The sequence below is a fragment of the Carcharhinus amblyrhynchos genome, unplaced genomic scaffold (genome assembly GCF_965287045.1).
Source record: "Carcharhinus amblyrhynchos unplaced genomic scaffold, sCarAmb.v2.hapA scaffold_38, whole genome shotgun sequence".
Lineage (NCBI taxonomy): Eukaryota > Metazoa > Chordata > Chondrichthyes > Carcharhiniformes > Carcharhinidae > Carcharhinus > Carcharhinus amblyrhynchos.
In genome coordinates this window covers 7,003,412-7,023,200 of record NW_027649779.1, presented here as the reverse complement: position 1 = coordinate 7,023,200, position 19,789 = coordinate 7,003,412, and the positions used below count along the sequence as shown (strand labels likewise).

The window sequence follows — 19,789 nt, the reverse complement described above, 5'->3', positions numbered from 1 at the left end:
TTGTAAACTGTGCTCAGTTAATCTCCCAGTCTCTAACTCATGCAAATAGTTTCTAACTGGTTTCCACACCCTCGATAGCGTTGGAGTACGGAAAAATAACTGGAATTTGCACCAGGTTGTTTATGCAGGCGGGACGTTTGTTTTTAATTATCATTGTTTCATGTGGTGCGTAAGTAATCTTCTCAAGCCAGAGCTCCGACTACGAGAAGCGACGAAACATTATCCTCTCCCGTTCAAGACATTAGTGCAAAATAACTACTGACCATGTGCCTGATTATCTCTAAATTCCCGCCGTTCTCATTTCTTTTCTTGTTGTTGTTCAAGTCTCCAGATACGTCTGGCTAGCTGGCTGCTAACACTGCAAGGCTCTCATGGTCTTCCAAGTGCGTTGTCTTAACTCCCCTTCTATCGGGCAGCATTTTGGCTGTGCTCACCAGGCCCGGTTTTGTGACTCACATGTGACCACCCACCCCTCCCCCAACTCCTACAAACAGAGGAGAAATGCGCAGCTGGAAGCTGTGATCAAATGGTGTGACTTTCATCCTCTGCTCTTTCCTGTCCCATTCGGTGGGGGGCGCATTGTGGCACAGACGCGCTATCTGGATACATTTGCTTCTGGCTAGATACAAAAACATCGGAATAATGAAGGAATATTCCTCTCCCACGACTCATCACTTGGAGCTCCATGTGAGCAGAGGTATACATTCACAAACCACTCTTTTGATTTATGCTGCAGGCCTCAACGTCCACCAGTCCGCCCACCACTTTCTCAGTTCTCTCATCACGCCTTGCTTTGAATGATTCCATCACTTGCCTCATTGAAATCACATTGTCCTGTAAAGGTGCGGGTATGGTATTTGGTTCCCAGTTCCTTCCATTTTTCTCTCACTCCGGGTTCCATTGACAAGCGGGCCTTCTCTGTCGAAAGTAGATTTGCTGCAAACAGTCAAGTGAGGTTTGCGAGCTGGAAATGTAAAATGTGCAACATTTCAGGAATAGACACATAAAGGGAAGGACAGTGATAGGCTGCAAAGTGTTGTCAGTGGAGATGGTGATGCAAGCTAAAATCGATGCTAATGGGACAGATTTTACATTTTATACACCCAGTGAATTTTGGAACTTTTACCTCACCCTGCGGTGAAAATCATTTGGAAATATTTCGGTCTGATTTCGAAACGTCAGACCCGAAAGTGTTAACTGTAAAGGTGTGTTTATTGTATGCTGTCATCGGCAGAACACCACTAGCGTTGAAGAAGAATGTGGCATTTTGCAGGAAAAACTTAGTTGAGCATTGCAGACAGGCAGATTCGCTGTGATGCCCTTCCAGCTGTTTCTGTAGTGTAGTGGTTATCACGTTCGTCTAACACGCGAAAGGCCCCTGGCCCGAAACCGGCAGAAACGTTTATTAAGCTTTCTCGTGTGGTGGAAGAGAAAACAGTTTGATTTCAGTTTGTTGCTCAACATGAACCGAACTTCGATGTTAAACACATGTTATCGTTGATCTCATATCACCCTCAAATATTTCCTGTGAAATTATAGATATGTTATTTTGACGAAAAGACAGGGAAGTCGATTTTGACACCGAGCATTTATCCGCATCTCGTTCAGTCTACGACAGATGTAATGGGTTTCTAGGAGCAGACTAATATGGTTAATCACCATCTGAAATATCTGATAGTAGTGTGTGCTCAAAAAGTGAACTAAGTATATTCTAAAGTAGTGTGTCAATGACCACAATTCTATTTCTGAAAACCTATTCCAGAACTGCAGCATGACCACACTGTTTACAATTCTATACAAGTCTCTTTAGTTCCGTTGATGAACTCGGGGAAATGGCGCACATTTCACAGACGAATTTTTTAAAAATCGTTTTTCATCACTAAGAAACAGGAAAAGCCGCTCAGACAGATGAAGGAATCGAGACTCAGTGCGGATCTACTGGACTTTCCTGTAACGGGCCGGATTTATGTGCTTGAATGTTTCAATCCCAAAATAAAAATGGTGATCAGTTCCCCTGCCTCCCGTTGAATTCCTCCCTGTGGTAAGAGACGTGGATTTATTTGACCTGCCCGTTCATAGGAGAAAGGGAAGAACCAACACACTATAGCAGTGCTGCAGGATCAACGGAACTAAAGAGACTTGTATAGAATTGTAAACAGTGTGGTCATGCTGCAGTTCTGGAATAGGATTTCAGAAATAGAATTGTGCTCCTTGACACACTAGTTTAGAAAATATTTATTATAGATTGTTTCAGTCTCTGTGGTGCAATTGATCAGCGCATTCAGTTACTAAGCGATAGGCTGTTGGTTCGAAACCACCCAGGGACGGAATTTTACTATTTTCTCACCATCAGCATTCACAGTAAACAGTTGCCTGTTGGCAAAGGGTCCGTGGGTGCCAATAAAAAAAAGCTGTCAATTGTTCCCGGCTGTATTGTTATATGGTGTCACCAACATTATTTAATGACGATTGATTTCTAACACATCACATATAACATTATATGTTCCATTACACCACTAAACTTAAAAGAAAAATGCAAACGAAACAATAACTTCTGGCTGAGCATTTGTTCCCATTCCATATTCCTGTTACCATTCATTCCTAGATAGATCATAAATCTGTCTAACCCAAACTGAAATGTGTTCAATGATGGGGCATCGGAACCCTCTGGAGGAGAGAATTCCGAAGGTTCACGAGCCTTTGAGTGAAGCAATTTCTCCTCATCTCAGTCCTAAATCATCAGCACCTTATCCTGAAATTGTGCCCCCGTGTTTCAGATTCCCGGATCAGGAAAAATAACGTCTCCGTTTTTTTAATGCTATTTATTCTTTCTCATTAAAGCTATTGAGATTTTCCAGCATTTTCTGTTTTTGATTCAGATTCCAGCATCCTCAGATTTTGCTTTTATTCTGTCTAAAATGCGGAGATCCAAACAGCACACACTGTTCCAAATGTGGTCTCAACAAAACCCTGAATTACTGGAGCAAAACTTCAAACACTTCAACACGTAACTCCGTGCTCAAGGCTGGAAGGAGAGTGCGACAGTGGATAATTCCCACTGTGTACATTCCTGTAATCAGTAACTGGATCAGGAAGATAAGATATCTGTGTTTCTTTGTACTGTCATTTGTAAACTCCAACTCCCCTCAATGCCGTGTTTCTTACATTCGCTTTCCCTGCTTTCCAGTTTGGTAAATGACGTGTTCCCGTTACCCTCCGTGATGAAAGCCTGCCGTGAATTACCGTGTACGTTTCACAGAAGCCACAGTGATGGGTTTGTTTGGTTTTGGAAATTGAAAGCGCCAAAGGAGCAGTTTGCGGGACTATTTCACCTCACTGTCCATTTCCAGTTCCAGCTAACAGGAATCACTGCTTTCATTGGCTGAAACAGTGACTTGTGTGTGATATAAACATGGCAATGTGAAGGAGAAACTTGCATTTGGTGAATTAAAAAGTCTGAAATAAAATAAATAGCAATTGGTTCATGGATAAGTTCATCTTTTAAAAAATTTGCATCAGCTTCCCTGGTGGTCTAGTGGTTAGGATTCGGCGCTCTCACCACCACGGCCCGGGTTCAATTCCCGGTCAGGGAATGTAGATTTATTGCTGTACAACAATCCTGCGTTACTTCCAGTTCTGTCGGAATCAGTATCAGGAAGATTTCCTCTTTTGCGCCTGAATTAGAAATGTCACATGAAAAGAACAAAAGAGAGAGCGATAGGGTAGAAAGCGCAGATGATATAAAATCTGACTGTTAATGGGGAAAAAATTGTTCCTTCTACTGACACAAATATCTCGCAGATCTGGGTCCAAATCTTGTGCTCAGTGACAAGAAAACACTTTCATTGAATTAAGCAGGAACTCTCCTACCTCCAGCGAAGAAGAGGCAGTTTTCACTCAGAAGCAGTAACTGTGAGATTAAGTGGAGAGGGGGGTAAGGACAGGTTAAAGCAGTGTGAATTGTCTCAAGCCTGGACAGTTACAAGGATTTTGCAAGCCCATGCCAAAAGGTGGGGGTTACAAGTCGTGTTTCATGAACGCAAAATCCCGGTTGAAGCCGTTCTCTGTATTTGGAATTTGGCTATCAGATCTGTTCAGTGATTCTGTGTTGTGGTGTGTCTTGAAGGCGGCCTTGGAGAAAGCTTACCCGGAGATAGAAGGTTGAATGCTCTTGACTGCTAAAGTGTTCCCCGACAGGAATGGAATAGCCTTGTCGGCTGTGAAGCGGTGTCCATTCATCTGTTGTCGTAGCGTCTGCATGGTCTAGGCGATATACCATGATACGGAATATCCTTTCATGCAGTGGATGAGGTAGACCCCGGTGGCTCAGTTACATGTGTATATATCGTCTACCTGGTGGATTCTGTTTTCACGTTTGATGGCATCCATTTCAATGGTCCAACATATCTTGCACAGGTTACCGTAGGGGTGGTGTGTGGTGTCATTGTCGATGTTCTCCTGCAGGCTGGGTAGTTTTCTGCGAACAATGGTCTGTTTGAGGTTGCTCTGTGTTTTGAAGGCAAATAGAGGTGTGTGGAGATGGCCTTCGCGAGATATTTGACTTCATCAGTTGCATGCTGAAGGTTCCGAAGAAGATGCCGTGGCTTCTTCACTCTGGGGACGTACTGGAGAAGGAAGGGACTCGAACGTTGTCCCCTATTTGTATTCTGAGGAGGTTGGTGAGTTTTTCTTTTTGCAATGGCGCGTCGGAACTGTCAATCGATGAGTCAAGCGCAATACCCCGTTCTTACAAGGGTGTTTGTCAAAATAAAAACAAGACCACACACACCCCTGTGTTCAACTGCTCTCTGGCAGTGGTGGGGTTCGAACCCACGCCTCGAGAGAGACTGGAGCCTAAATCCAGCGCCTTAGACCGCTCGGCCACACTACCACATGGGGAAACATGATAATCCTGTCATTTCACTGCATTGATACTGAAACATGTCAAAATCAGTGGAGTTGGGATGAGCGATGAAGAAATCGTCACCGAATCAGATGTGCAGCAAACAAAACTCATCTCCAGTCAGAAACACTGAAAAGCTGCAGTGAAGAGCCGGCTCCATTTCAACTGTCCTTAACCTCGTCTGCTCCTCAGATGGGAGAATATGGCTTCCTGTTGAATTTGCTGCGAGTCTTTACCTGAGAAAGGACAGGACACAAGGCGAGACTGAGATTCGTGCCTGCTGCCGGGAAATAACTGATATTTATTATCACGGATTGGAGAAGAGCAATAAAGCTTCATTTCCCGACCTGCAATCAAAATAGCAGTGAAAGTGGATTTGAAACTGATGTTTTCTCACGAAGATTTGAACCTCACCCACTGCTGTGCTCAGCATTCATTCCTTTAGGTGACTGCAGAATTAATTCTTCGTTCAATGCAATCAAATCCTTCCAAATATTCCAGTTTATTTTTCCTGTTTCACTTTCAGGTTCCGTCATTAATGCTCATCAGTGATAACTTGCTAAACTCCAGCCAGAAATTGAACAAGACTGAAACCCACTGTTGACATCCTTGATTTCTGGATGTTTGCATCTCCTCAAGTCTTTGTCCGTCTTTGTGTCTGTGTGTGTGTGTTGCTCTGTGCATCAATGTGATTTTGTTTCCAGAAGGAGTGAGCACATTTTTACATCACAAACTGTGTTCACTTTTTCATTCATTTCACTTGGCAAATGGTACAGAAAATAACAACATGTTTGAAAGTAGAGAGAAAGACTGACTGATTCTGGTTTCTATTTTGATTGGCTATTGCTTATTGATTCGGTATCCGTATGTCACAGAGGATAATTGGCATTTTCACTGATCAACATTTAAACCGACAGTGGATTCACTCGGCGTGATGGTGGGTTCCAGTTCTATCTCTGCAATCACATCAACAACTTCTATCAGTTACTGTGAACACAGTGTTTCTAATAGTTTGGAAATGTACCAAAGCATAATCTAATAGCTCTTGTATTATTTGAAATGAATATTCAGAGATCTATTTGTATATCAACTTACTGAATAACAGCGAGACCAGCAAAGCTTGAATCATGTTTCTTTGTTGCAGAAGGACACACAGTGTGTCTGTGTTGGAAATATAAGTAGAAGCAGGAATAGAGGAAAACTGTGTGGCTCACGGTGCGATCAAGCCTCCAGCCTTTCAGTTAACAGCTAACTTTCCTGAATAATTTTACTACAGGAATATAGCAGCAGTTTAAATTCAGGACATTCGTTGCCTGGATTTAATTCAATTCCCTGTCTAGATGTTGTGCAAATTGTTATAACTCGAAGATGTTACTGTTTTGAATAACATTATATTGGATTCTGAAACTTAACTGTATTTTTCTCTTCATGTTTGCTGCCAGACCTGCTCATAGAGATATAGAGGTTAACAGCATGGAAACAGGCCCTTCGGCCCAACTTGTCCATGCCATCCGTTTTTAAACCCCTAAAGTAATTCCAATTGCACGCATTTGGCCAATATTTTTCTATTCCCATCGTACTCTTGTAACTATCTAATTCTTTTTTTAAGATAAAATTGTACCCGCATCCACTACCACCCCTGGAATTTTCTGTATGACGTAAAAAAATCCCACCTGGACACTTTGGATTTCTCCCCTCTCACCTTAAATCTAAGCCCTCTAGCTTTAGACTCCCCTACCTTTGGGAAGGGATATTGACTATCTACCTTGCCTATGTCCCTCATTATTTTATAGACCTCTACACGGTCACTCCTCAGCCTCCTAATCTCCCGGGGAAAAAAAAGTCCCCACTTATAAATCAATCTGTCAAGCACTAATAAATCCTAATAAATCTTTTCTGCGCTTTTTCCAGTTTAATAATATCCTTTCTACAATAGGATAACCAGAATTTGCACACGGTTTTACGAATATGCCCTTAAAATGTCTTGTACAACTTCAACAAGACTTCCCAACCTGCTGAGAACTTCTGGAGCAATCTGTTTTTATTAAAAACATGAATTACTGTTTTTCTCACACACATGAACACAATAAATAGGAGCAGGAATGGATCACTCGGCCTATCGAGCCTGCTCTACCATTCAATGCCATCATATCCGACCTTGGGCTTCAACTCCATTTTCCCACTAGCTCCCTATATCCCTTAATTCCCAGACAGACCGTATTTTTTTGCCCCATCACAGTCTGAAACGTGTTCAATGAAGGAGCAGCGACAACCCTCTTTGGGGGAGAGTTTCAAAGATGCACAGCACTTTGCATGACGTAAATTCCTCTGATCTCATAGAACCACTGCACTGCTGAAAGAGGCCATACGGCCCGTCTGACTCTGCAACGACTATCCGACTGAGACCACATCAAGGTCCCATTCCCGCAGCCCCACGCACCCATCCTGCTAATCCCTCTAACCTACACACCTTTGGACACTAAGGGACAATTTGCCAAGTCCAATCGACCTAACCAGCACATCTTTGAGCTGTGGGAGGAAACCACAGTACCGGGAGGAAACCTACGTATAAACGGGGAGAATGTACAAGCTCCACACTGCCCTAAACGCTCTTTTTGCCGATGCTGTTTTAGATTCCTGCCCAGTGGAAAGAATCTCTCAGCGTCCATCCCCTCGACCCCATTCAGAATGGAGCAGGTTTTTATGAGATCACCTCTCATTTCTCTAAACGCAAGAGAATTTCAACCAAATTTACTCAAGTCCTCATCACAGCCAAACCCTAGCTTACGGAGCAAACTCGCGACCCTTCACCATACTGTCTGCAATGCAAGAATATATTTTCTTAAATATGGAGACCAGCATTGCGAAGAATTTCCCACATGCGGTCTCAATAAACCCTTTCAACTGTAGTAATACCTATTTATTGCTGAACTCCATTCCTTTGACAAGAAAGGTCAAAATGCCATTTCCCTTTCTAACAAACTAATTTCCTGCGCTCCTGTGTACAAACAAAGCCGCCAGCTTTTTCAAACATGCCTCTTTCATGATCATGGGAATAACTAATCACTTTTCAAAGTCACATTGGGAATGTCGACTCTCATGTGAGCTGCCTTCATCGAATTTGAACCCCGTTGCACTTGCTCTGAATATTGTAAACTAAACCTTCCAGGGAGAGTTAAGCAGGCTCTAGCGAGAGTCGAACTCGCGACCCCTGGTTTACAAAACCAGTGCTCTAACCACTGAGCTATGGAACCAAGCGCTGCCCGCTGCCTGCTGCTTGCAGCAAACGTACCATAATTCGCGAAACAAGGAACAGGCTGAATTTACAGATGGGTGATCTTGTGTGGATGTGTGAGCAATTGAGATGGACAACAGGGAGTTACAAAATGCGATGTGAAAGCGGTAGAATTTACGGCGTTTCAAATACTTCCAATGCTCAGTACCTGCCATGTGTCTGTTTAGAGAATATTCTTCAGAGCTTTATGCTGATTTCATACCTCTGACTTTTCCAAATATGACACAAGTTTATCCAGCTGAATAGTTTACTTTTTTTCCTCACTTCATAGTCTCGCTGTGTTTTACATTTAATGAAGAATTCATGAATCCACGTTGTGTCTGCTTGATTGAACCATTCTTTTCCAAGTGTCCTGCTATTTCTTCATTAATGATAGATTCCAGCATATTCCCAACCACAGATGTTAAGCTAACTGGCCTTTAGTTACCTGCCTTTGGTTTACCTCCTGTTTTAAACAGTGGCGTTACATTAGCTGTTTTCCAATCAGCCGGCACTTCCACAGAGTCCAGCAAATTTTGATAAAATACAACGAATGTATTTGCTATTACTTCTGCCATTTCTTTTTGTACCCCGGGATGCATTCCATCCGGACCAGGGGACTTGTTTACCTTTAGTCCCATTACCCTACCCAGCACTGCTGTTTTAGTAACATTGATCATTTCAACGTCCTCACCCCCATGTCCATCGATTATTGGTATGCTATTTGTATCCTCCACTGTGAAGACCGACAAAACAAACTTGTTTAAGGGCTCGGCCATTTCCTCGTTTCCCATTATTAATCCCCCTTCTCACTTTCTATGAGTCCAACATTTACATTAGCCGCTCTTTTCTATTTTATATATTTGTAAGTATTTTACTATCAGTTTTCGTCTTTTGTGCGAGTTTACTTTCATAATCTATCTTCCCTTTCTTTTTGCTTTCTTAGTAGTTCTTTGTTGCTTTTTAAAGGTTTCCCAATCTTCTAGTTCCTCAGTAATTGTGGCCACTCTGTATTCATTGGTTTTTAATTTGATACTCTCCTTTATTTCCTTAGTTATCCATGGCTGGTTACCCCTTTTCTTACATTCCTTCTTTTTTCTCTGGAATATATTTTTGCTGAGTACTGAGTAAAATTTCCTTAAAAACCCTCCACTGTTCCTCAACTGTCCAATCAATTAGTCTGTGTTCCCTGTCTACATTAGCCAACTCCGCCCCCATCATATTGTATCCCCCTTGTTCAAACAGAGGACACTGGTTTGGGTCATCGTTTTCTCACCCTCCATCTGTATTAGAAATACAACCATATTGTGATCACTCCTTCCAAGAGGATCCCTAACAAGGAGATCATTAATTTTACCTCATTACACAAGACCAGATCCAAGATAGCTTGCTCCCCCGTAAGTTTTGTAACATACTGTTCGAGGAAACTATCTTGACAGCATTCTAAGAACTCATCCTCAAGTCCATGGCATCCAACTTGAGTTATCCAATCAATATGGAGGTTAAAATCCCGTATGATTATTGTTGGTCATTTTTACATGCATCTGTTATTTGTTTGTTTATAGACCGCCCCACCTCGAAGTTATTAATTGGGGGCCTATAGACTACACCCATCAGTGACATTTTTCCCTTTACTATTCCTTATCTCCATCGACATTGATTCCACATTTTGGAACAACCGGAACTGTGCACAATACTCCAAGCACGGCCGCACCGGCGTTTCGTTCAGTTGCAACATGACCTCATGGCTTCGAAATTCAATCCCTCTGCCAATAAAAGCTAACACACCTTACTCCTTCTTAATAACCTTATCAACCTGGGTGCCAACTTTCAGGGATCTATGCACATGTACACCGAGATCTCTCTGCTCATCACCACTACCAAGAGTCCTTCCATAAGCCCTATATTCTGCATTCCTATTACTCTTACCAAAGTGAATCACCTCACACTTTTCTGCATTAAACTCCACGTGCCACCTCTCAGTCCGGCTCTGCAGCTTATCTATGTCCCTCTGTAAACTGTAACATCCATCCTCACTGTCTACAACTCCTCCGACTTTGGTGTCGTCAGCAAATTTATTAACCCATCCTTCGACACCCTCATCTAGGTCATTTATAAAAATGACAAACAGCAGTGGCCCCAAAACAGATCATTGAGGTACACCACTTGTAACTGAACTCCAGGTTGAATATTTCCCGTCAACCACCACCCTCTGTCTTCTATCAGCTAGCCAATTCCTGATCCAAACTGCTAAATCACCCTCAATTCCATGCATCTACATTTTCTGCAGTAGCCGGCCATGGGGAACCTTATCAAACGCTTTGCTGAAATCCATATACACCACGTGTGTCACAAGTTCATAAAATAGTTCTTGCCCTCTTCTTTTCCTTCACTCTGTAGCTGCTTGTAAACCATTAAATCTCTAACCTCTTCCATTTTGGATAAAACGTCAGCGACCTAAAACATTCACTGTTTCCCTCTCCAAAGAGGATATTTGATCTGTTGAGTTTTTCAAATACTTTCTGTTTTGAGTTGGGATTTGCAGTAACTTCAGTATTTTTTAAATTCAATATGGATTAGTTTTTTTGGACTGAACTTTACCTGTTTAAACAGTTAAAGTGCTGAGTTTTTTTAATAAGATACAAAGGTGTGTCATCCCGTTTAACATGAAACGAAACAAAATGAGGATTTCTCATTTCAAAAGATGTTTCTAATTCAGTATACATTTTTCATGGGGTCCGCCTACGGGTGCCATTCACTCAGTCATCTGTGCCAATTTATACAAGATGTGGGACGGCGAGAGTCCACATTGCGACGAGTCACACCGTGCAAACGACAGCACTCTGATCTATGATACTAGGCCTTTCTCCCAAGACACACACACACACACACACACACACACACACACTTGCTCAAACATTGCCTGTCTCCAGTCGAATGGTTATTGATGTGTGACTTTCAAAGAAGAGTCAAAGAGTAACTTTCATCAAGCTTACTCCTCCAAACATGATTTACACATCTTCTCGATAATAAAACTTTAGATGACCGAGGTTTATGTGAGAAAATAAACAAACTAAATGCAGAATTGCATTTATTTCGCCCCAAAATAATAAAGTCCAAGGTGAATTTCGTAGATAAAAAGTGTTTCGCTTGCTGTTTGTAGATCGGAAAACAGGTTCATTGTATCACTTCTTAAAGGAAATATAGCATATTAACCTCAGTTATCATTGGTTATTTCTGTGAAGTCCATCCTGTACTCGCTGAATGTGAGAGCAGGACGATAGGATGTGCAAAATGGCCATAGTGACTTCAGGTGTTTCAGATGTACATCTAATAAAAAGAATGAGGGAGTAGGAACGCAGTTTGATGATCACTCATGATCAAAATGAAGGGCGGAGTAGACTCAGAAATACTGAATGCACTACTCATGCTTCTAATTTCTGTTTCCAAAACTCTCAGAAGGAAATACGTGCCTAACTATTCTGATATCTGTGAGCAAGATGTAATTGGGCAGAAATGAGACGAAATGGTCTTTGAATTTGAGATTAGAGCCCAGATCAATATCTCCCCTCACCTGCTGTTCTTGATGTAGACACGAAGGCAATGTTTGTGGGGGGTGAAGGTAACCATGGAATGAGCAAGCAGCAGTTTGGTTGGTATACAACGGGATCATCCCCCGTTGCCAGTGGTGCAATGTGGAGGTACCAAACAGTGAGCGAATCTGTTTGTTCACCGGTCTGTAACTAAGGTGCCATTTCTAACTTAATTATTCCTCTGGAGACGCTCACTCAGAATGAATGTGGGACACAATGAAACCACTGCAGAGCTCAGGTTTCAGCTTCATTTCACTTTCTGGGAGAGGATGCATGGGCCAGCAAAAGGTCTCTTCTTCGCCATTTCATATCCCATTCTCGCTGCCATTGGTGTTCCTGGTAGGTGAAATATCCCAAATTATTCTCATGGCTTGAAATGTATAGTGTTGCATAAACATTAACCTTTTTATTGTTGAACATTGGGTTTTATTCGAATGTAGTGAAACCCAATCCAGTGTTTTCAATGTTATAAAGTCTCTAAAGTGACCTGTATTTCATCTGCTGGTATGCACAGTCTCAGAAAATGAGATATTGCAATCTAATCATTCAATTAGATGCATTGACTTAGAACACGCATTCAGTGGATACATGAATCTATGCTGTGACCTCCAGCAGTTAGTAATCGTTGATTTCTGGTGAGGTGGCACTGGGCTGCCCACATTGTTACTGAGGTTTTAAGAATTAATTATGGAAACTTTTGAAAAAGATGTGGGGGTTATGCATATGTATTTTGTCTTGGGTTAGTCATTCTGGTAAATGTCGGATAATTATATTTGTAATCACTAGCTGTATGCATGTAGATATGGCAAAGCGAATATGTCTTGTCCATCTCTGGCTTTCATTTGAGAAGGTGATGAGTTGTTCAGTTCTTCAGACACCCGGATAAGTAGAATGGGGATACTTCACAACTCTTTAACAAATCAACTTTATACTGACGTCAAAATGACAGAGAATTGTTCAACAAATTTAATTTCTAAGGATCGTCCTGAAGAGCAAAGAGAAAGTTTACTCTTTGAAAGAAGGAGTTCCAGCCGTTAGGGTCTCGGCAGGTAAAGGCACACTGAAAATCAGGGGCATTAAAGTCCACACTCGGAGATACGGTGTGATCTCAGATAGTTGTAGCATGTTATCAAAATCTGGAAAGGCGAGATTGTGGAGGGATTTAAAATTTGAAGGACGAGATTATAAAAACTGAGACGCTGCCTGAATGGGGGCTGATAGGGCTGATGGATGGATGGGATTAGTACGAAGAAGAATAGTGACAGTAAATTTTGGGTGAATCTGAAATTTGATAGTTATCTGAGGGGATCAACTCAGTGACCAGAGCGCAGAGTTAAAATTTGGACTGATTCCCCCTAATTTAAAATAACTTTAATCCAGTTTTGAATGTCGCGTCATTGCCAAGACTTTACAATCACTGGAGTCTGGAGTTGGCAAAGTGAAGGATGGGGTGGTTTTCAGTAACTGGTTGGAGGGCGCAGCAGCTGGTGTTTACATCCCTCTCAGTAACACCTCTCTGCCTCTTTCTATTTCAGCCAACTTGGTGACGATCGTAATCTTATCCCGAGGACGGTGCGGACTGTCAGGGTGCATAACCTGCTACCTGATCGCGATAGCATTGACTGATTTCCTTGTCATCATCAGTGCCGTCATCCTCAACCGGATTGGCCGCATCTACTTTCAGAACAGCGTCCTGTCTACCACTCCCGCATGTACACTCACCAATCTGCTGGTCTATTTTACCCGGGATGCATCTGTCTGGTTGACAGTGGCTTTTACCATCGACCGTTTTGTGGCCATCTGCTGCCAGAGCCTGAAGACCAGATATTGCACCGAGAAAACAGCATTCCTGGTTATAGGAATAGTCTGTGTCCTGAGTAGTATCAGGAATGTCCCTTTCTATTTCACTTACCAGCCCTTGTACATCCTGGACGGGGTGCCCTGGTTCTGTGTTTTTAAGCCCAGTTATTACACACTGCCCGCCTGGCAGACATTTGACTGGTTGGACAACATCTTAACCCCATTTCTCCCGTTCCTCCTCATCCTGCTTCTTAACGCTCTAACCGTAAAACACATCTTAGTGGCCAGCAGAGCTCGCAGGAGACTCCGGGGCACGGAGGGTCACGGGGACCCAGAGATGGCCAACCGCAAGAGGTCCATCATCCTGCTCTTCGCCATCGCCCTCAGCTTCCTCCTCCTCTGGGTCACCTATGTCATATACTTCCTCTATGTGTGGATTACAGGTGTGGGCTACCGCACCAGCCTGGATTTCAAAGACCCACGGTACATCTTTCAGGAAACAGCAAACATGCTCCAGCTAGTCAGTTCCTGCAACAACGTCTTCATCTACGCAGTCGCTCAGACCAAGTTCCGAGAGGACCTGAAGAAGGTTCTGCTGTGCCCCTTCACCAAGCTCACTGGCTAAAACACAAATCAGCACGTGTTTGGGTTTCATCAATTTAGACCAATGTGTACTCCGTCTGTCTGAAATCAGACACTATTGGGCTTTAGATACCGGACTTAGGAGACGTAAGGCCCATAATAGAGTGCTCACAGCCCCCCGTTATTGTTCTGAATGAATGCTGAGTTATCACAGTTGCTAACTTCCTAGAAGAGATAATGTAGTGATGGAGATTTTCAGCATTGAAAGAGGCCCTTCGGCCATATAACACCTATCTCATCAAATCCCATGTTGCAACAGTTGGTTCTCTTCCTTGCATGCTATGACGTTTCAAGTGTTCATCTAAATGCTTCTTAAATGTGAAGGTTCTTTCCCCTGCCATACTTTCGGCTGTGAGTTCCCGATTCCCACCACCTTCGAGGTTAACGAGGTTTTTTTTTTGCAAGCCCCCTTTCGATATCATGTTCCTATCCTTAGATCTATGCCCCTGGTTATTGACAAATTTACTAAGCGGAATGGTTATTCTCATCTGGATAATCTATATCCCTCATAGTTTGGTACAAATCAGTGCGTTTCCCCTCATCCTTCTCCACATTAAGGAAAATAACCCCAGCCTATCCAGCCTCTTTTCATCGCTGCAAACTTCACCCCAGGTTGCATTCCGTTCAATTCCCTTAATATCCTTAACATCGGAATGTGCAATGAACCGAACCCTCGAATGTGTAGTGAATCGAAACTATTCTCCTTGTTAAAGTCGTTTGGCACCAGTATCATCCTAATGAATCTGCACATGGTTCACTAACCGTGGCATCATGGGAGTTTTATACAGCACCAGCATAACTTCTCTGCTCTTTTCATCAATGCTTCTGCTAATAAAGGCAAGTACACCATGTGAACTCTTAACTACATCATCTGACCTGCGCTTTGCATCCTATCACTGCCTTTCATTATCTGTGTGTGTTCTCAGCCTGTTGCCCCTGTGACATTTCCAGTTCAGAAGCAAAACTACAAATCTCACTCCACTGATGCTGACAGAATTGTTTTTGACCAGGAAGCAATTCAGGATTGCTTATCAAAAATATTATTTGTTAATATATCGAAACCAGTCTGCGAACCTGCAAGGACTGAACATGAATCACTAACGCACCAAGATGGTAGGGCGTTTAGGAAAATTACAAAACATCGAGATCTAGGGGTACAAGGTCAGAGCTCATTGAAAGTGGAGTCATCGGTGGACATGATGGTGAAGAAGGCATTCGACATGCTTAGTTTCATTGGTGAGAACATTGAATACAGGAGTTGTACTAGACATTGGAATACTGTGTACAGTCCTGGTCACTCTATTATAGAAAGGGTATCATTAAACAAGAAAGAGCGCAGAAAAGATTTACGAAGACACTCCCGGGACTTGATGGTTTGAGTTATAAGGAGTGGTTGGATAGACTGTTTTTTTTTCTGGCGTGCAGGAGGCTGAGTGGTTATCTTATCGAGGTTCATATAATAATATGGGGCATAGATCAGTGAGATAGTGCATATCTTTTCCCAACTGCATTGGTGTCTAAATCTAGAGGGCATAGGTTTAACGTGTGTAGGGAAAGATAGAGTCCAGAGGCACTTTATTTCTTCACACAAAGGGCCGTGAATGTCTGGGACAAGCTGCCAGAGCTAGTGGTACAGGCGGGTATAATTTTGTCTTAAAAAAAACGCTAGCTATCGAGGAATATGGGCCAAACGCGGGCAATAGGTACCATTTTAGGAGATTAAAAAGGGAGGCATACATATGTCGGGCCGAATGGCCTGTTTCAATGCTGTAAAACTCTGTGACTGAATGACTCTGTTTCATCTTCCTGATTCTCCCAGATACTGATTACAGATGAGTCAGCCTCCGATTTAAATGGATGAAGGAGATATCATTATGCTGGGTTGTAAAATGCGATTGGCTGAGCAACATATCAGGAATTATGATTGTTGTACGTTTACTGAACGTAATTGATCTTTTAAACTAACATGAGGCAGGAATGATCGATAAGAACATCTATAATTGATCTGTTATTGATTGTACACGTTAGATTCATCGGAAAGTCCTGTGCTCTGTACCAGAGCCACTTAACCCTTTCTGTCATCTCCGAGAAGCTGCTTGTTGTGTTTTTGTTTTAAATAAATATTACGTCTTTATAGAGAGATATCGGCCTCGTGATTTTATATTCTCTGTAGTTAAAGACAGTATTGGTCACCTCAAATTATCCCATAACACTAGCCATAATTTGGAAATGTGTAATTTATTATGTTCTTACGTGAAATACGCCTCAATCTCTTGGTTTCACCTGATGGTTTGCACCTCTGTTCTGTCTGTGTTCTCTATCTAGCTTGTGGTATGCCTGACTTGTAAGTATTGCATTAGACGATATGTGGAGAAACTCACTCTGTTAACCCACGCTGTTGCGACTCTGATAGTGTTTTTAAGGGGCGGGGAAAGGAAACTATTTCCTCCCAAACACGAACCCCCATTGGTCGCGGATGAAGCAGAACCTTTGCTGTTTAGAATTACCTGAAACTCGGTCAGTGACAGATCAGTTTATGAGTGATCATCGATGTCTCCGCATTCTTCACTCATTCTGTCTCTGGATTTTATCTGAAAAAGGCAGAGATGAAGGTGTATTTACACGGTTTGGCCACGGGGTGGCGCAGGGACCGTTTCACTGAGCGGCCTTGAGTTCAACCACATCCCACACATGACCGGGGGAACATTCCTGCCTGGGAAAAGGGGGAAACCCTATAATAGGGAAAATGGGGCGGAGGTGATGGGTTCGGAGAACAGAATGAAGCCAAGCCAGAGATGGTTAAAGTTTAGTTCAATATTTATTTCAAAAATTCAGAGAATATTTTACAGCAAAATTATTTTTTTAAGACACGAAAGTGAACACAGCGATCGAGCTTCACATTGAGAACAGAACACATGCACAGAGAATCCGTCAATATTTGTACATCTGTTCCATACACCAGAAAGGGAAAACAGGACATTAATAGAATGAGGAATTAACAAATGTGAATAAGGAATTAGAAATGTTTCTTATTCATATATGAAATTTAAACTACGGGAAAACTATTAATCACAATTAAATTTATAAGAAAAATGTGTCGTATATTTCATACTGAAAATTGAAGTAAGGTCTATGATTGCTTCAGTTTCAGATTCAGAATGATTAACTGTAAGAATTTTACTGATACAGTCACCAAGAGGAGATATTGTACATGAGCCATACAGAGATCTTGATAATCAGCTGAGGGAAATCTGCAGCGTCCAAAATTCAACCCATCATTTGATCTGTAAAATAAAGATACAATAATGAAGCAGATGTTTATGATATGGGGCATTAATGTTAGAGTTTTTAATCAGTGAAACATTGAGAGATTTTTCAAATCCATTCTGCCAGTTTGAAATGTGAGCGAATTGAATCATCTCACCTTCACCAGAGTGACCGCAGTGCTGTAGAAAATGCTCAGGAAGAACAGGACGATGAATGTGGAAGCGGTTGTCCAGATGTTGCTGTTATCATCCTCATTGTCTTCAATCCAGATGCGGTCGGTGAGGTCTAGGGGCGGAGACCAGAAATTTAAATTAGATTATTTATCCAGGGATTTTTTTTTCTTTTCCCTGTTCTCCTTCATAAACTGTTAATGTATTTTCTGTATAATTTTCAATGTCTATCTACTCTTACATTCAGGACACCCAGTAACCGATCTCCGTAACTATGTTCACACTTGATCGTTATGCACATTCCTTGGACAGTCCATGCCAGAAAGCACTGAAGATGTGTTCTTGAGTATCAGTTCATTTTTGATCAATTTGGCACTATCCCTCATTGAAGAATATTATGACTGATATGGAGGAACGTTCACTGATCAATGATTGTTTCCAAAGATGGTGACTGACATGTAAACTGTGAATGTTGCTGTTTAAGAGCCGGGATGTAATTTCTGATCTCTTATTTATGGTTGAAATTGTAAGTAGATCACTAACTTAATTTAGTTTTTCCACGTGTTTTTGGTGCAATGTACATTGGGCGAATTGTCGGTAGACATGTCCATTAAAATTCATGCTTAAATTTTACTTTCATCATTTACCTTACTTAAGATTTTGCATTTGTGTGCGTGTGCATGATCATCTCGTGCTCTGCATTAATCTTTGGCTCTGAGTTAATACATGTACAAGAGCATTAATGTACGCATTCATTTGCCTGTATTTGTTGATTTGTGTAGTTGTGTGTCTGCATCTGAGTGTATATTTTATTTTTCTGGTATTGTGCGTGTATGACTCTATTATTGTGTTAAGTCCATGTATAATTATTAATGCCACTCTTAATCGGTGCACATGTGCCTCTATCTATGACTATGTCTGAATTTCTGTCATTCTAGTAAGGTTTGTTTCCCTTTCTGTGTGCGTCTGTTTTCCCTATTTGTCTGTGTGTACCCGTTAACATGTATGTATGTATATAAGTGTTGATAGTTCTTCATAACGATATCTTGATTCGTGTTTGTGTTTCGATATGTAGTAATGTGTGCTATGGTATTCTATTCTGTATGAGCATGTTAATGTTTGTGTCCACATGTTTGCGTGCAAATGTTTTGCTGTCCATTCATCTATATGCAGCCTGCTTATTTGTTGATATGCATTTCCATATATATTTGTTAATGTGTATAACATTGTCTGTGTCTTTATGTATATCCCTGTCAGGGTGAATGTGTGCTAATATATATACTTATTTGAGTATATGTATGTGTTTGTGCATTTATGTGGGTCTACATGTACGTGTATCTATCTGTCGATGCATGTATGTGTTTGTGTCTGGGTCTGTGTACCGATTCACAGAAGTGTATGAACTTGTGTGTTTTATGTGTATTTGTGTGAGTGCTTTTGGAAATATTTGATTGTGTGCGTATGTTGTTGTTTTAGTGCCTGTTTGTACAAGTTTGAGTCTACATATTCGTGTGTGTGTGTGTGTGTGTGTGTGTGTGTGTGTGTGTGTGTGTGTGTGTGTGTGTGTGTGTGTGTGTGTGCACGGCTACACCTGTATTTCTAATTGTGATAGTTTTGTGTAGTATTGCCAGTGTGTATATGTTTTAACTGTTGCTTCAAGTTTTACCGGCAATTGTTAACTGAACGTGATCCAAACAATCCGAATAATGGAGCACACTTTCAGGCTTTGCTGTTTAAATGTCTTTTATGTGAGTGGCACGGTGATATCAGGAGAGTGAATGAAATAATTCATTGATGCATCTCAGAATCATCAGGGACAGAACAGTGAAAACCGGGGAGGATTCTATTACTTGTTTAAATTTGTATTATGGGAAATCAATGCCAGCACATGATTAACAGGAACAAGAGTGTTGAAACATTTTTGAATTACGTTGCATAAATATATATGCATATATTAGGTTATGTGTATTATATACTTCAATGATACTTTGATAATGAGAATGATACTTCAAAATCTAGAGCAAAAAGAAGGAAGCTAATTTATACTGATGACAACTGACTCCTGATTAGAGAGCCGTTCCCTTCCAAACACGCGACTTAGGGAGAGGGAGGGCAGTGAGCTCATAGTTTCCCTCTCTCT

General features: G+C 41.6%; 3 non-coding genes across 3 annotated transcripts; 1 reads left to right on the top strand and 2 right to left on the bottom strand.

Annotated features, from left to right (window-relative positions):
• The first annotated feature begins 3,521 nt into the window (after positions 1-3,521).
• Positions 3,522-3,593, top strand: trnae-cuc (transfer RNA glutamic acid (anticodon CUC)). Its single transcript has one exon. It is a non-coding gene; the product is annotated as a tRNA-Glu (tRNA).
• Positions 3,594-4,809: 1,216 nt separating this feature from the next.
• trnal-uag (transfer RNA leucine (anticodon UAG)) lies at positions 4,810-4,891 on the bottom strand. Its single transcript has one exon. It is a non-coding gene; the product is annotated as a tRNA-Leu (tRNA).
• Positions 4,892-8,084: 3,193 nt separating this feature from the next.
• trnat-ugu (transfer RNA threonine (anticodon UGU)) lies at positions 8,085-8,157 on the bottom strand. The gene has a single exon. It is a non-coding gene; the product is annotated as a tRNA-Thr (tRNA).
• Between the last annotated feature and the right edge of the window lie 11,632 nt (positions 8,158-19,789).